Here is a 17,603-nt window from a genome sequence, read left to right as displayed (position 1 = left end):
CATTTCTTTTGAAATTGCGTTGCCCCACAAATCAAGCTTGGAATGGAGACCAGAAGAACAAAGCCCAGCCATTGTCTTGAGAGATGTCAAATGATCTATAGACGGGTGCCTGTCGAGGGGGGCCGGGGGGCAGGGGGGGGCTGTATGTGTCTCCTGTTTGAGCACTACAAATTGGTTGCAGATGGGGTGGCGGGGATGGTGGGGATGGTGGGATGGTGGGAGGTCAGCGAAGGTCAGCGGTGTCGTAAACCGAAATTTGTTATTTATAAGCGGACCAGCGTTGACACAGAAATCGGCCAAGAGCCATAAATTATGCCGTTATATTAACATAGCAACAACGCAACGAGTCGTCCCATATCTCGCGCACTTTATGTTCTGGTATTGGATTACATAATGCCGAACAAGTTGCGTTCCCCTTGGGCCTCCCCTTGGGCCTCCCCTTGGGCCACCCCTCGGGCCCCTTCTCGGGCCTCTCTGGCGGCTCTGAGTTATGATTGCAACGATATACCAGGCCGAAATTCCTGCTCAGCCATAGAGTCGTAATATTTCATATTTTATTGAGATGAAATATGGTTTCATCATTTTCGGGCAGCCACCGCCCGGAAAGGGGGCGGGGGGGAGTCTGTCAGAAACCAGAGACCGCAACAGCAGCATTTCCCAGATGAGTTACATCTCCTTGTGGTGCCTCCATATGCTTATTGACCAACAATTTATGCGGCGACAAGATAACACACACATTTCCCCAACTCATTTGCATAAGCCAAAAGGCAGGAGTTTTCCTTTTTAAGCTCCAAAAGATAGCCTCTTCCGTGGGATCTCTGGGCCTAGAGCTCTGAGTCGGTCCCAGAATCCAGCAACGAGCATCATTCTTAACCGCTACCCAAATGGGAAAAGAAAGAGTCAATCAATCTGGGCAGAAGCCCAGAGTTTATGGGAAAATGTATCTGAATGTGCAGTAGTTTTCGGATAAATCACTTTTATTTGAGAGACATAAAAGTCATGGAAAAACCGACATGCAGAATGCAATTAACGTAAGGAATAGATTAAAGTTATTTCCATGACGGATCCCGGTTCCGATGCCGAACAATGAAAGAGAGAGAAAGGACTTGTGAAGCTTTTGTTGGGAGGACAGTCGAGGACCGGGGATTACAGCCGGTTACCATGGCTATAAACATTTTTATTATTATTCTCCCCATTGCGAGATTGATCCGTCCGTACGACTCTCACGTTGTAAAAAGAAGTTTGTTCTTTAGAAATCGCTGGGCACCGCCCCTCGCCCCTTGCCCCTTGCCCCTTTGCCCCGCGACTTACAGCTGGGACTCCGTGCGGTGTAAATTTCAGAAAGCCGGAAATAAATCTTAGTTACGCCTGGGCCCTGGGCCCGAAAAATCCCCTCACCGACAAAAGAATCAAAAACTATAAATTGCGTCATAATTTTGCGCTAGCGAAACAACAAAAGAAAAAATAAAAATCAAAGAAAGAAAACTGGTGAAAAACTTGCTGCAGTTTCCCGCGGCGGGTCCGGGGTTCTTTTAGGGGTGCAGGGTGCAGGGTGCAGGCGGGGAAGCTTGTTATTATTGCCAGGGCCACACCCAATCCTTAACTCTCTCTCTCTCTGTCCCTCTCGGTGGAATCCTTCCCTCAAGTATCGCGTAGGTTTTTTATCATGCAAATGATAAGCCCCTGTCGCCGTCGATCTTTTTGGCCGGAGATGCGTATCGCGAGGGGCCTGGGAAAGTGCTTTATTAAATATCTATAAATCAGCGAGCCAAAAGTTTATTGTTACGCAAATTTCCCCGATGACAAAAGGTAATTGTAAACTTGTTGCCTTTTGTTCCTTCGCGAGGGGAATCGCAATCTATCAATAAAGTTGTTCTCGAGTCCTCTCTCATCCCCTCTCATCCCCGGACAATGGGTGCAAGCGGCGCGGAAAGGTAAGCGGCCAACAAAACAGAAGAAAAGAAAAGAAAAGAAAGGAAAATAACAACAAACAGAAGGCTGAAGAGCATATCCAGGAGAGGGTTCGAGTTCGGGTAGGGGCAGGGGTAGGGGTACGGCTACGGGTTCAGGTTCGGGGTTCAGGGGCTGATTTTCCACGACATTGCTCTGGGGTTCCCCTCGCAACTTTTCCTCCTCTCACTCACAACTTGTTGTTGTTCCACGAAAACGAAAAACGACCATTGTCTGGGCTCTGTGGCTGCGGTTTCCAGTTCTTTCTTTCCCCAGCGTGCCGGCACTCGCATTACAGATCCCCTGAAATAGGTGGGCACTACCTGGGATGCTCTGCATAATTGGTATCGGACTTGGGGCTGGGATCCCTGGGAGCCCCTGCAGTTATTAATTACGCATCAAACGATACCGATCTGCAATTTATTTGGCCCGACCGACCCCCGACTTGTTTTGATTTGTTGGCTTCTATCGGGTCGATCTGGTCTGCTCCCCCCCCTTCGGTCTAAATTGATGAAATTATGTAAATCTAGAGGCGACTCCAAACACACAAAACAGTAGTCGCCGGGCCCCCGATATCGGGGGGAATTAATTATGGCAATTAGATCTTATCCGGCGGCCTGGGGTGGAGCTGGGGGTAGATTACACATATTTTAATTACAAATTAGTTGGCCCTCATCAATTAGTTGGCGATCTTTCTGGACGGATATTCCGGCCAATATTCGATCGGAATTGGTCATGGCGGAGCCTTCTTCTTGAGGAAAACCCAATTAATTTAAGCTCCAAACCGCATCGAATTGTTAACAACAAACCAAAGACAATGGGCAGTACCAGGTATCTCTCGGAAGTCTCTTTCCCTTTGCTCTCCAATCTAGCGATCTATCTCTTAATTATTTTAATTCAATTAAAATTGCACTGCACTTTCGCGGATGTAGCTAGAATTTTAGTTAAAAACTATTACATCCATTTAAAAAGAACTTAAAGGAAAGAAATCGCATTGCATTGCTGCCTTTTACCTACAATTATGACTGGGACTGGGACTGGAACTGGGACTGGGATTGGGCCCAGAGAACTCCCAACTCGAAGCGATCCGAGTGCTGATCATACCTTCCTTTTCAGCCAAGAAGAGGTCTCGGAATGCTGCTGTGTTGAGATGGGGGAAAAACGCTAGGAATGAATCTCATTTCCCGTGGAACGAACGGCTGGCTGGGAAGTGCCCAACTCTTGGTCTCTTGTTCTCTTGGTCTCTTGGACTTGGACTAAATGGGGAACTTCGCACCGTGCCACTTACAGAAAATATGTGGTAATTATGCTGCCAGTTTCAGACAACCAACAGGCAAACAAACAAACCCGACAGACGGACAGACAGACAGACACACAGAGAACTCGACCGACGGACGGACGCACGGACGGACGGACGGACGGACAGACGGACGGACGGACAGACGGACGGACAGAACAAAATGTTGTAAATTGTGCAGTTGTCGAGTAGATTCTATTAATTGTTCGGTTAAACGTGAATTTTCACCGGAACCGTCGGCAAGTTTTTCATACAGCCTGAGACAGAGACATACATGTAAACAGGGGATTGGGACGGGGACTGGGACGGGGAGTGCTACGGGGACTGGGACTGGAACTGCGGCTTTGGCTTGAAGTTACTTATGGATACCCTTGAGGCTCGAAGGGCATGCTCGACATGTACCGTACACACCGAAAGATACATTTTTCAACGATTCATTGCTTGTGTCTTTTGTAGATCGAGGAATCGAGGATATCAAAGAGCCCTTACACTCGAGTCTACAGAATTTCCTACTTGTTTTTGGATCTTTGTTGTGGCGTTTTGCTATGAAATGAGTGAGAGGCAACGGAGCGAACCGAACCGAACCGCACCGCACTGAGCGGAGCAGAGCAGAACTCAGCTGCTCGAACCGCATACCAGCCAAGATACATCCATCTCCATCTCCAGCTCCAGCTACAGGCCTCCGCCGTCCCTGTCCCTGTCCCTGTCCCTGTCCATGGCCCTGTCACTGTCCCTGCAACGATATTCCATACCAACTCCGGTTCCATCTCCCGCTCAGCTGTTGTCATTGTCGTTTCCATAAGAGTCGTCGTCTGCTGCTCTGCTGATGTCGGTGTCAGTCGGTCGCCTGCTCGGTTGGCTGGTTAGCCAGTTGATCAGTCCGTCACTTCGTCACTCCGTCAGTCGTCGGTTGTTGTTGTTGTGGGTTTCCGGTATTATGCCCATTTACAAAGGCAAGCAACAGCAGCAGCGACTTGAGAAGTTCTAAGGTTACAAAAAACCAACCGACAGCCAGCAAGAAAGCAAACAATAATGACAGCGACAGCAAAACTCTGCTGATGGGACAATGAATGCACCATGGGCACTAACTTGAACGAAAGTGCTGCCAAAATATGTACACGCCATGGGGAGTACAGATTTTGTAGGCCCTGGGTCGATAGAGCCATATCCGAGGGCTAGAGATATCGAGAGAAACGCTGAATCAAGTCCCCACAAAGGAGACGAGCATATCTACCAGATAGCCGAATCTGTATCAGATCTGATTATTATTTTAGCCAGCATCAACAAACAATGGCCCTCTCTCTCACACACTCTTCGTCGTGCAGTGTGCACCCTCTGGCGGAGGAGAGCCCCAATTCTCCGCCTGCTCCAGTGCTGCCGGCTTTGTGCCCATTGTGCGACGATGACATCGACACTGACGACACCCGACAACGTCAGCTGAGTGAAACAAGCGACCAGCAGCTTTAATTGTGCCAAAACATTCTAAGTACCCGTAGGTATACGTCCATCCATACACCGCCGCATACATAGGTATTGTAGGTAGCTCTTTGAGGAGACCGAAACCGAGACGGGGACCGAGTCCAGCACAGTAGCAACAGCTGATTCGGGCGGGAACGGGGCTGATGACTGTCAATGTCATCATCGGGGGCAAGCAGAGGCGAAACTATGCTGGCTCTTGGGTTACCTTCCAGAAGAGTACGCATGAAATGGGAAGGAGCTGGTAGTGCCACTGGTAGTGCCCCCTCTCTACTGTCTTCTGTCTACTCGCTGGCCCGGTTGCTGCCTCGTACTTAAGTTTATGATATGAAGTGCGACAGCGCGGTCCCCTGCAACCTTCGCATTGTTGTGCAACAAAAGCGTTGAGAACTTGTTAAAAAATGAGTGGAATTTCGCGCTGCATTGCACTTTGGGGCAGGGCACCAGGCAGGACCATCGGATGCGGGCAAAAGGATGGCAGGCAGCAGCTGAGCCCCGATCTCTGATGTGTGGCTTTCCACTGGACTGCGGTTGTCCCGGTGCCGTGTCCCTTCCTTTGTGATTGTTGCAGCGCGCGGCTTAAGAACTCGAAAGGGTTGCACCCCAAAAACTGTGACAGCAACTGCGACCGCAGCCACGACCCATATAATAAGCTTGATAAAATCAACGCGCTTCCGCGGAGCCTCAGGAACACAAAATAAAATAAGCGTAGAGTGGAAATTGTTTTCATTGCATGCGGGAATTAGCCAGGGGCCAGAGCCCCAGAGTCCCAGAGTTCCAGAGTTCCAGATACAGGACGAACCAGGGACCCGGAGGAGGCAGGAGCAAAACAGTTTGGAATTTAATCTGTTCCATGGAAAACAGGATTGCTGCGGCAGCGCAATCGGAATCGACTCTGTGTGCCCCCATCCCCCCTCCCCCCCACACACACATTTGTTGCTTTTATTTATTTGTTGTTTCATTCTTCTTTTTTTTTTTTGGTGAATCCGGGGCTGGCTTTATCCCGTCTCCGGCTCCGTCTCCGTCTCCGGCTTATGTGCAGCCAACTTGAAGCTGAAGCCGAGGCCGAGGCTGAGGCTGAGGTTGGGGCTGGGGCTGAAGTGCAGGGAAGTTGCATCTAGGAGGGGATTAGTGTCAGAGCAAGTTGAGAGAGCGCTAATAAGACGACGGTAGCGGACCAGCTCCCCCCTCGAGTTGAGTCGAGCAGATTTGTCGTTGAACTTTTGTCAGTGTGGCGGTGGTAGGCAAAACTTTGAAGGATTTGTGCAATTTCCTATAATTGAACCAAGGACCACGACCCAGGAGCAGAAGCAGTTGTTCGAGGAGCTCTTCATGTTGTTATTTCTAGCGTGGATGAGTGGATGTGTCCCCTCTCTCTCCCTCTCTATCAGAGCCATAACTTTAATTGGGAAATCAGAACAAGCCCCGAAATGTAAGAGGAGTCTAGAACGCTGATTGAGCTGCAATCAAGAGGATTAACTGGGATCGAACAGAGATCATCCCGGACTGTTCAGATCGGGTTAGGGATCTAGTCTAGAGGGAAACCTCTGAGGTCTGCGTCTGGTCTGTACTTCGTATTTCATGGTAGAGCTCTGTTGCCATGGTCATCGGATTCCCCGGCTTAACGTGTTCTCCATGGGGGCATGCATCCGCCTGGCATCCATCCATCCATCCATCCAACCATCCATCCATCCAGCCATACGGCAACCTGGAAAAACACTTCTTTTGTCTTGGGTGTTTTTCGTGGTATGTTAATTTTTGAAGAATGCCTGGCCCAGGGGTTCGCGGGTTCGGGGTTTCGGGGCACTGGGCTGCCAAGGTGTGTTGCCAAGTCGAAAAAGGCCAAAAGGAACAAAGATAAAAAGGCAGAAAAACGAAAAAACGAAAACGAAAAAGAAAAACTGAAAAGAGCCAACGCACGCATAATATATTGTATTTTAGCCATGCCCGTGACCAGGGTCGTATCTTGTATCTGTATCTTGTGTGCCCACCTCGCCCCTCCTCCCCCCCACCACACCGTTTGTCACTCTCCGCTGCAAGTCCCCGCCCCCTCCCGCCGCAGCTTCAGTCGTACGTATATCCGTTCATCGTCGTCGTCGTCGTCGTCGTCGTTAGCTTCTGGTATTTTATGCTGTCCATCGGCCCTGTCCAGCCTTTCCCTTTCCCTTTCCCTTTACCTTCTCTCGGACGTTTCGGGCCGTCGCTTGGACGGCTTCTGTTGTTAAGTTGGCATTAATGTGTAGTCGTTTGTAGTTAATTCGTTGCTGTTGCTGTTGCTGTTGCTGTTGCTGTCTCTGGCCCCCTCTGGTCTCACCCCTCACCGTCCAGAGCACCCTCTGGCCTGGCATACTCGTCGTATCTGCACTGAATGACTTTAAATGTATCTGTCCGCTGCAAAGCACCGAAAAAATATATTACACTTTACTTGGCCAAAAGAAAAAAAAACACACACACACACAAAAAGAGACACCCAACGGAAAAAGAAGAAAAGCGCACACACACACAGTCACAGCTGAGTGTCAAATCCAAATAGAAGGCAAAGGGGACAGCCAGGAGGTATAGTGTCGAAGAAGATTGAATACCCTTTCCAGCACTGTCCAGGGAATCGAAAATGGAAAAGAGACTGTGGAATTTACTCCTAATAGAACCCTGCATGAACGGCGGCTCAGCTTTAACGAAAATCCGAAAATTTCGGTTTTTTCTTCTCGCTCACTCTCCATTTGGTGTTCCGCTGGAGAGCGTATAGGCAGGAAATACAAAAATATCATCTAAAGCAAGAATTTGCCTATGAAAAATAATATAGTTAGATGTTTTACCCCCAAGATATCGGTAAAGTTCTCATCTATGCCATATACCGTCCCTGTCCAAAGTGTATGTATATCTGACGAAAAAAGAAAAACGATTTGCGACTCAAAGTGAAATTAAATGAAAACAGAAAGAAAGAAAAAAAAAAACGAACCAAATACATTTCCTTGACTAGGGTGATTTGGTATTCCATTCCCATTCCCATTCCCATCCAGCTGGGGCCCATCTTCCATCGCCCGTCCACTCCACTCCCCTCGCCACGGCTGCATTCCCGACCAGGGGAGCAGGGAGAAGGGAGGAACGGAGGAACTATCGCTTCCAGTTACCATACCATTCGTCCCCGTTCAGTGGACTAAAGTGTACACAAATTAGAGCAGGTTTATCTGATAAAACCTCTGAACCTCTGTTCTCTGTTCTCCGTTCTCCTCTCCGTTCCGTTCCGTTCCTTTCGGTTCTTTCGTGGTCAGCACACACCCCCGGACAGTGCCTGCAATCTATTGACGGACATTTAGCATTAATTTTTTTTCGGTGGGGGAGCCTTTTTTTCGCGTCTTTCTTCCGCTTTCTCTCTGTGCTCTGTTCTCTGTTCTGCTCTGTTCTGTTCTGTGGCTCCCTTTCTCCATTCGGTTTTTTTTTTTTTTTTTTTTTTGGTTGCTTTTTCGACTTGAACAATTTAGTCGGGGGCTTGGATTGCGTTAATTTGGTAAATGTTTTGACGTTCCTGCAATTAAAAAGGCACAGGGTGACTGGCCAGAGGCGGACGGACGACCATAGTCGTGGTGGCATGGTGGCCGGGTGGCCGGGTGGCCGGGTGGCCCTTCCGTTTAGTTTACTTTGTTGAACCCGTGACACCGGGCGTCTGTTTTACTAATTAAAAGCAATGTTCCAGAAATGTGTTTACCTGCTGCTAATGAGTATCCACAATGAATTGCTGTCGTAGATTGTCTTCCTCCTGCCGCTGCCTGCTCGACGACCAAGTTTATCCGTCAGCGCGTCCGCGTCTGCGTCCGCGTCCGCGTCGGTGCCGCATTGCGGATTCCCACCTATGGGTGGTCAACGAGCGGAACAGTAGCAGCCGGAGAAGGACACGTTTCTGGCTTTCTTTGCTTAAGCAGGATAAGATAAGATCCAACTGCACCGAAACATCCAACAGTTACAAATTAAACGAGGAATGGGGCACAGTGTCAGTAACTGTAACTACCGCAAAATGATCATTCCAGGTGTTGGTTACGGATATGAAGTGAATAATCATGTGTGTTCATGTCATTTTAGTTTAATATACGGACTGTTTCATAAGAAAAGCTGCGACTCTGTACAGCGGTTCTTCGTAGAGAGGTTTGAACTGTTTAAGGCTACATTTTTTTCCCCTATATCTTGTCTTATTTGAAGTGTATTCCTATAGGACTCCCTATATCTGCTTCCTGTTTTAATGACCTTCTGGGGTTTTGTTTTTGCTTTCTTGGGACCGTCTAGGGCGCCTCGCCAAAGACTGTGTATATTGTTGTTGGATTCTGGGACCGACTTAGCTGCCCACGAACATACAGCGGGGCCGCGCTCAGAGATGAAGGATATCCCAATAGAGGTATAGAGCCCTGTTCCTGATGACCATTATCTTTTCTACGTAGCTCACATAGAATATATATTGTGGAACAAAAACTAGAGACGGGACTTGGCTAGTGCCGTAACTTGATCGGTTCAGCAGGGACAGTCAGCAGGTTCTTGTGTGTTGTCAAGGCTGGCCTGGCACAAATCTGTTGTAGCACATATCGATGGATGCCAAAAGGCTCTAAGAAGCAAAACAGCAAGCCATTGGCCGTCTCTGTTGCCATAACTCTGATATCTTATTGGATCGCCTACATATATCACCTATCCAATTCTGATTCCCAGGCTGGTGGGGGAGAGAAAACAGAGAAACAATATTTACCCACGTCCAGCAGCTGTTTCGGGCTGCCGAGTGCCAAGTCCCGGTCCGTGGCTTTGACATCCAAAGAAAAAAAAATAAGAAAAAAAGAAAAAAAAAAACAACCGTGCATAAATATAAAAACTAAGGAGAGAAACTGGCATCTTCATATGGGGGTTTTTCCTTTCTTGGCTGATTCTGTTGTTCGCTGGACGGACCTGGTGGCTGGTTTTTGTCTCTGGGTCGTCTCTGTATCTCTGTATCTCTGACTATCTGGCTATCTGGCTCTCTGGTGCGTTTCTGGTTGCTTGCACTGCAGTTTCGGGTGCCAGTTGCTTGCTGCGGTATCTAAGAGATACAAAATATGCTCAGCAATTTACCTTTTGAAGTTTATTGCATGGTCCGTGCCCTCCCCACCCCTCTTTGGAGCACCGCCTCAGAAATCAATGTGTGTAACGAAAAGCAACCGAAAATAAATGTTCTGTGAAGGAATTTCGACTGTTTTTGTTGCCTCTGTCTCTGCCATTTCCCTTAGCAATGCCAAACCATTTACCATTTACCCGGCCACCAGTCCCCCTGTCCCCCAGTCCCCCAGTCCCCCCTGTCCCCCCTGTCCATCCCCCCCGTTCAGGCCCTATTTGTTTGGCCGTTTGTGTTTATACCTTTCGACTTATTTAATGCCTTCCTTCACCTGAAATGGGAAACAGAACCTAACCGACTAGTCGGGGTCGGAGTCGGGGTCGGTGGTGGGGGGAGGGGGAGGGGGGATGGGGGTATATACAGTGGAAGTTCTTTCCTTTTGTTTTGTTTTGTTTATTGATTTAAGTTTATTGCGTGCACTGAACGAAAACTTCAGCCCAGTTCTTGGATTAAGCACGGCTAAACAGGTGCGGACACGTCTGAACGTGTCGTGTCAGATGCCCAGTTGTGGCACAAATTCTGTGAAATCTTTGCGAACAGACAAGGGAAGTGTCCAACACCTTTAGGCTCCCTCTCACTCTCTCTCTCTCTCTCCCCCTCTACCGTTCTCACAGTGTAGGCACGAACGGACCTCTACAGGAAATAGGTGTAAGTTTTCCTCTGCTTGTTGTACAGGGTAGGGGGTACAGGGGTATGCTCGAACTGGACCCACCGCAGTGGTCTCCAACCCTCGATGACACCCCAAATAGAGGGTATGGCATGGTCGATTCTGGCCCACATTCTGGCTATCTGGTAGCTGTTTCTGCTGTGTTTTTGCCAACATTTCGTTATAATGCGTTTGTTTTGTCTGTCTGTGGGTCTGTCCAGAGGGTGGGAGTCGGCTGTGGAGGGCTGGACAGGGGTCATTCCGTCAGTCAGGCAGAGAACCGCAGAACCTGGCACCAGGCACCGGGCACCGGGCACCAGGCACAGTGCAGTTCATGCAAGAATGCCAGTCGAGAGGCAGAACGAATGGCGAAATGCAGAAATGCAGAAATGGTAATGGAATCATATGTTGAGGGGCGGCCAAAGGGGCGGGTCGTGTGTGCAACAACTTGGGAAGTTCTGTGGAAGGCAAATGCCGAACCGAATGCCGAATGCATAAAAGTATTAACAATTGACAGATTCATAAATATGCAATTTACTTCACTTTTTATTTCGCTTGCTGCATTTCCTGTTTCGAATTCTGTTTCGGCGGGGATCCCGATTCCCTCTCCCACCCCTCCCCTCCCCTCCCCTCCCCTGTATGTTGTGTGTGTGTGTGTGTGTTTCGGTGGCCACTAAAATTACCCAACGGCAACCAAATGGCAACACATGCCCATAAATTAGCATTTAGAAAAAAAAAACAAAAAAAAAAAAAAAACGAGGAAAAACCGAAATAAAAATGGAAACCAGCAGCAGCACAGCAACAACAAAGCGAATGCAAAGAGAAATGTAATTCATGCCCCAGAAAATGGGTACCGGAGAGGAGGCAGAGGCACAATCAGGAAGCTCAGAGCACAGTGGTACCAGACATGGCAGAAAACCGATGGAAAATCTTGCAGGTTTTTACATATTAATTTTTTATAAATTTAGGGGGCCAATCGATATCAAAACATACAGCGGTGTTCATAGTTCATGCCTTTAGAAAATTTACCAAAGAAAGAAAGAACTCCTGTTGCATCCTGGACCATGGGGGACCATGAATTCTGGTGTTGGGAAAAAATTAGAATGAAATTTTCATTGGCAATCGGGATACCTCCGAGTAGTCGAGTATTTCCTCAGAGATCTCTGTCTTATTCTGTTCGAACGTAAACTATATATTCAAATATAGGATCGAATATAGAATAGAGCATGAAAATAAATAAATAAATTTTATATTTATGAAAAAAAAAGTCAGTGCAAATATACACATTAAAACGAGGGAGAACGTTGTGAGTTGCTGCGGACACCGCAACTCTAGAGTTATACCCGATACTAAGTCAGTATGGCTCTCCTCCGGCAGACGCCGCTAATATTTAACGACACGACAAAGAGTGCGTGCGAGAGAGACAGAAAATCAGTCTGAGCGTGACGTCGGGCGCTGCGTAGCCAATGCAAATTGATTTGTTCCTTTTGGCTATAAAAATGATCTGATCTGATCCAGATTCAGCAATCTGATAGATATGGTCACTCTCTATGATTCTGCGTTTTTAGTTTTCTCGAATCTGCAATATTGTGGATGCAACAGATTTTCGTCCTTAGTGGGGGCGGATGGGGATGGGGCGAAATTCTGAGATATACGTTTTATAGTGACATTTTAAAGGAGTGTGTGTTCCAAATTTGGTTACTCTAGCCTTAATAGTCTCTGAGATTTGTGGTTGCCTCAGATTTTCGTCCTTTGCGGGGGCGGAAGGGGGTGTGGCGAAATTTGGACACGAAACGGTCAAGGTCCGATATCACAGGAGTGTGGATACCAAATTTGGTTGCTCTGGCTCTTATAGGTTCTGAGATCCTTGAACTCATATTTGGCAATTGGCAAAACCGACTATGAAACCTGTGTGTTAGAGTGAGACAGAGCGAGAAAGAGTGAAATTGTTTTCGTGATTCTGGCTGTAATAATTGTACGATCTGGTTCAGATTTTGCACTTTAGAAGATTTAGTCATCTTCTACGATTCTGCGTTTTTAGTTTTCTCGTATCGTCGAAATTGTGGATGCCACAGATTTTCGCCCTTTGTGGGGGCGGAAGTGGGCGGGGCAAAGTTTTGAAATATTTTTGGAGCAGTGACATATCACAGAAGTCTGGATCCAAAACATCGTTGCTCTAGCTCTTATAGTCTTTGAGCATTAGGCGCTGAAGGGGACGGACAGACGGACGGACGGACAGACGGACAGACGGACGGACGGACAGACAGACAGGGCTCAATCGACTCGGCTATTGATGCTGATCAAGAATATATATACTTTATAGGGTCGGAAACGATTCCTTCTGGACGTTACACACATCCACTTTTACCACAAATCTAATATACCCCAATACTCATTTTGAGTATCGGGTATAATTAATTTGTATTGTCATTATTTTATTTGAACAACAAGAGAAATAGTGGCATCAATTAATAAAAATCTGAAATTCATTTTTTTTTTTTTATAAAATTCCAACAATCCCAACTTCTAATATTAAATGAAATTAAATTTAACAGCATATATGATACCCACAATATGGCTGGATCGGTTCGGATGGGATCCTCCCAAGTCATTTGCCACCTCGGCATCTGGCATCTGGTGGCACGGTGCAGCCGCACAGCCACTTGCACACACAGAGAGAAAAAGCTTATGTAGATTTTAGCTTAATTCGATTTGGTTTTGCTGGCTTTTTGTTTTCGCTTTGAAGTAAAAAAAATCAACAAAAAAATAAATTGGACTTATGCAGCAACTACAACATCATCAGGGGCAGCAACGAGGCAGCAGCATCGTTGGCCAATTTGTGGCAAGTTTACGTTGCCGGTGCCGCACTGCTCCACTCCGCTCTGAGAGATAAGTCGGGTCAGCAACAACAACAACAACAAGCAGGAGCCAAAATGCTCTGCGGTTTAACATGGCCAATTTGACTACGATTTTGGGTTTTGGTCTGGTATTGGGATTGGGATTGGGATTGAGATTTTTCGGGAACGACACAAAGGACTGAGGACTGAGGACTGGGGGGTGGGGAGTGGGGACTCCGGTCTACGGTGTACGGTCTTCCATCCTCCGTTTGCCCAGATAATACCCGGGTATAATTTAGCTTACTAAATGGCCTTCTAAGTGCGATAAAAGGACTTTTTATTAAAATTTCAAATGCCCCGCATAGTAGGAGAGGACCCAACCCGATGGTGTGGCGGGGGGCGGGGGGCGTGGGATTGCCAATTGACTTTTATTAAGAGTCCTCAGTCCTCAGTCCTCAGTCCTCAGTCCTCGGTCCGTCCCTGTCCGTCCTGGTCTGTCCCCGTCGCAATGCCGTTGCCGGGCTATTTATTATGTCAAAGTTTTTGAAACGAAATGGTTTTTAGTTTTGCCGACGATTGCCTGTGTAACCCGTAACCCGTACCCCCGTATCCGCCCCCCCGCACCGCAGACGATGTGGCGATTGTTTGTGCCTCGTGTTGACCAGGCATTAATACGTCCTTAAGCGGAATCGAATCTGAAAGCGAATCCATTCGCTCAGTTTCGCTCAGTGTGGTGGCTTTTCTCCGTTGGGTCCATTCCGTCTGGGCGTGCCCGCTCTGCATTGTCATTACACGAGCACGCCCTCGCCGCGGCTCTCGTCAGTGCAAAAAAAAAAAAAAAAAAAAAAAAAAAAAAAATCAAGCGAAATAACCAAATTTAATAATAGCGTGAAAAAGCATTCACCTCTTCCAGCAGAGCAGGAAAAAGAGTAAACTAAATTCTGAATAATGATGGCCACGCTGAACTGAACTGAACTGGAACTGGAGACCCCGAACCCCAGACCCAGACCCCGGACCCAGGCCCGGACCCATACCCGGACCCAGAGACAGAGACAGAGCCAGAAGCGGGGGGCTCTCTACGCTTTCTGATTACGCGTAATCGTGGGAGTGAGAATGGGGCAATGGGGAATGGGGAATGATAATGGCAGAGAGATTTCGCCAAATGCTGAATGCAAATCGTAATTTGTGGCTTAATTTTTTGATGGCTTTTTAATAAATGGAACACAACGGCAGAGGGCCCACAGCCACAGCCAGTGTAACCACACACACAAAAAATCACTCAAATTTGTCAGATAATCCAATTCTGGGACGGCACTGGCACTCCTTGACTGTTTTGCCAGGCGGAAGCTGGCTAATAAGGAGACCGCGCCACCGTCATCCGCCACCGCGTATACGTATCCCCTGTCTGTGGCTGTGGCGGTGTCTGTGTCTATGAATCATGGGCATCTTTGACATTTATGGCCTCAATTTATTTGATAAATTTCACACGCACGTTATCAATTGGCAGCCCACCATCCCATCCCATCCCATCCCATCCCGAAACCCTGGATCTCGGTGGCAATAAATTTTGACGGATTAGTTCGCTTATGAGTGGCATCGACTCGACGTCGAAGGACTCGGCCAGGAGCAGCCGAAACTATTTGGGATGGGATAAACTGTAATAATGGATATTATTATTTATTTTTATTTTCCCTTTTACCACCGCGGGGGTGTGCCCTGTGTGTGTGTGTGTGTGGCGTATCAATTTTCATAAAATATCGATGCCTGGTTATTGATAACCGTGGCGAAAAGTCATTTTATTGCCCGGTGCCCTTACCATCCCACCGGATCGGATCAGTTTCAGCTCTAATCCCCCCCGAAATGCGAGTGAAAGTACTCGGATTGATAAATGTCATCATATCAGGCATGCTCTACGGGCCGGACATTTGTCAAATCTGCAGGGTAGTCCTTAAGATGGCTCCGGAAAGAAAATTCCTATATCCCATGGCTTGTGCTCTTTTAGAACCGATTGAGAAGAGCACCCAGAGAACGAAAGTAATATTCGATGCATATCACTTATATTTTGACTTAAATATCAAACGATTTAATTTTAAATTAAATTTAAATGAATATTTAATGATTTATATAAGTATATTTTATGTACAAGAAATTTTTTCATATTTAAATTAAATATTTTCCAACTTAGAATCAATATATTTCCCATAAATTGAATAAAATATATTTTGAATTGTTTTCTAGAATTTTAATTTTTTTTCCAAAAAACGAAAAGAAATTTCTAAGACAAGGAAACCCTTTTTTATTAATTTTTTTTCTTTTGAGTGTATTTTTTTTTTATTATAATTAGGATTGTATTTTGTAAAAAACCCTATAAATCATAATTTTGTTATTTTAATTGGAACTTTAACTTTATTTTAATAAATACAAATATTTTATTGGGGTGATATTAGAATTTAAAAACTTTTAAATTAAAAATTATTTATTTATTTGTATTTTGTACCCAAAAACCGAATATTTATTTGAAATATGAGTGTGTTTTCGTCTTCTTAGTGTCCCGTTTTGCCCTGCGTGTTTAATCTGTTAATTATCCGCTGATCTGCCCAGATCCTTAGCCCCTGTTGCCCCCCCGATAAGCCTGCTCCAGCAGTCCGGCTCCACTTAAGAAATGCTAATGTTAATTGTTCTATACCAGGCAAATTGATTAATTAATAAGGCACTTGAGCAATGCAAGTGCTTGGCTGGAAATTGCTTGATTGACAAATATTTTTGTGGGGCGTGGCGGGCTCCAGTTGTGGGGCTGGGCTGCCTACATAATTTAAAGCTAATTAGTTTTCCTAGCGCAGCTCATTCGAAATACATCAATCAAGCCCTCCCGGGGCTAATTGCATTTACCTGATGACGGTTTTCAGTTTGTAACCGCCCCGCCCCCTACCAGCCTACCAGCCTACCAGCCCACCGGCCTACCAGCCTACCAGCCGCCCTGTCAATTGCCGACAAATTATTGGGGATCTCATGTGGAACACCCTGGGAGTGTGTGTGTGTGTGTGTGCTCTGCATTCGGGCTTGGAGTTGTCGAGGCTTGTCCCGAATTACAGGCGAAAGAAGTGCCTGATTTGGTATTATAATTACGGGGGGTTTGTGTTGCTTTAATAATTCTGATTGGTGGGTAAACAATACAGAAATCGGAGGGCTAAATCCAGAGCCGGTGGGCAGCACTGTAACGCCCAAATGGGCAGCACTGGTCGAACAGCTGATCGGTGGATTACCAGACTCTTTCCCATGAAATGAAACCTCTGTTGATTCCGAAAGATTCCGTCCTTATGGACAAGTCTGCAGCGCTCTGCATGCCCGTTGATGCCCATTTCAAATGGGGCGTACTGGAGCCTCGGGCAATCTACGTTCTGCAATTTGTATGCAAGTCCGATTGAAGTTGTTCACACCTAATGCCTGGCTATGGCCATTGCCATGCCGTAGCCATGCCTGGGTATCCAATTATGAATCTCGATGGCTGGGCCTGCCTCCATTGACCCACAAAGAGAATACGAGGGAAAAATGGAAACGTACGCCCCCGGGGCGAGGCAGGCTACCCAAGCGGGACGAGACATCGAGATGGGGTCCCAGATACCGTCGGAACGTACGTGTTCCCCTCCTGGTCCCTCGATACGAGAATTGTGGGACACGTCGCTATCGCCAAAATCTGATGCTTAATCCTCGAAATTAATTATGTTCGCTGCACACACACACACACACACACACACACACACACACACAGCTCTCTCTGCCCGCTTTCATTCAGAGAGTTTTCCAACGAAAATTAACCAAAAAGAAAAGGAAATTTTCGTGTGGCTCAAGGCACTACACTGCACAGATACAGATACGTATCTGAGGGCCGGCAATAGGAACACGGCCAGAAGAGGCCCGAAGAGACAGACGGGGGGCAGGGCTCCTCATATCGCTTATGCCTATGCACGTTCCAGGGCGAGACCCACCGGAGCACCGGAGCACCAACAGCATCAAGATCTCCGCACGAGTGGAGGCGGAGGGCACTTGACGCCGCTGCCAAGGTGTGTGCACTCCACCGAGGGTTCTGCTGCGGTTCTGGCCGGAGCTGGAGCTGGGGCAGGGGCAGGGACTGGGGCTCTCAGCCATCATCAACATCGTCAGGGCAGCCAGGCAGCCAGGCAGGGAACATGTAAATTTTTGAAATATAATTGGCCTAATATTTCAGCCTGTCTGTCTCTATGCTCCTAATGCCTGCTCCCAGACACGTACTCT

At 47.2% G+C, this 17,603-nt stretch overlaps 1 protein-coding gene across 1 annotated transcript in view; it reads left to right on the top strand.

The window, feature by feature from the left end:
- Positions 1-17,603, top strand: part of LOC6598986 (ubiquitin-conjugating enzyme E2 D2) — a 174,360-nt gene that overhangs the window by 60,757 nt on the left and 96,000 nt on the right. The window lies entirely within an intron of this gene.

The sequence above is a fragment of the Drosophila persimilis genome, unplaced genomic scaffold (assembly GCF_003286085.1).
Source record: "Drosophila persimilis strain 14011-0111.01,24,50 unplaced genomic scaffold, DperRS2 tig00000700-arrow-arrow-pilon, whole genome shotgun sequence".
In the NCBI taxonomy this organism is placed as follows: domain Eukaryota; kingdom Metazoa; phylum Arthropoda; class Insecta; order Diptera; family Drosophilidae; genus Drosophila; species Drosophila persimilis.
Note: the sequence above shows the minus strand (reverse complement) of the source record. Positions and strands in the feature narration are given on the sequence as shown.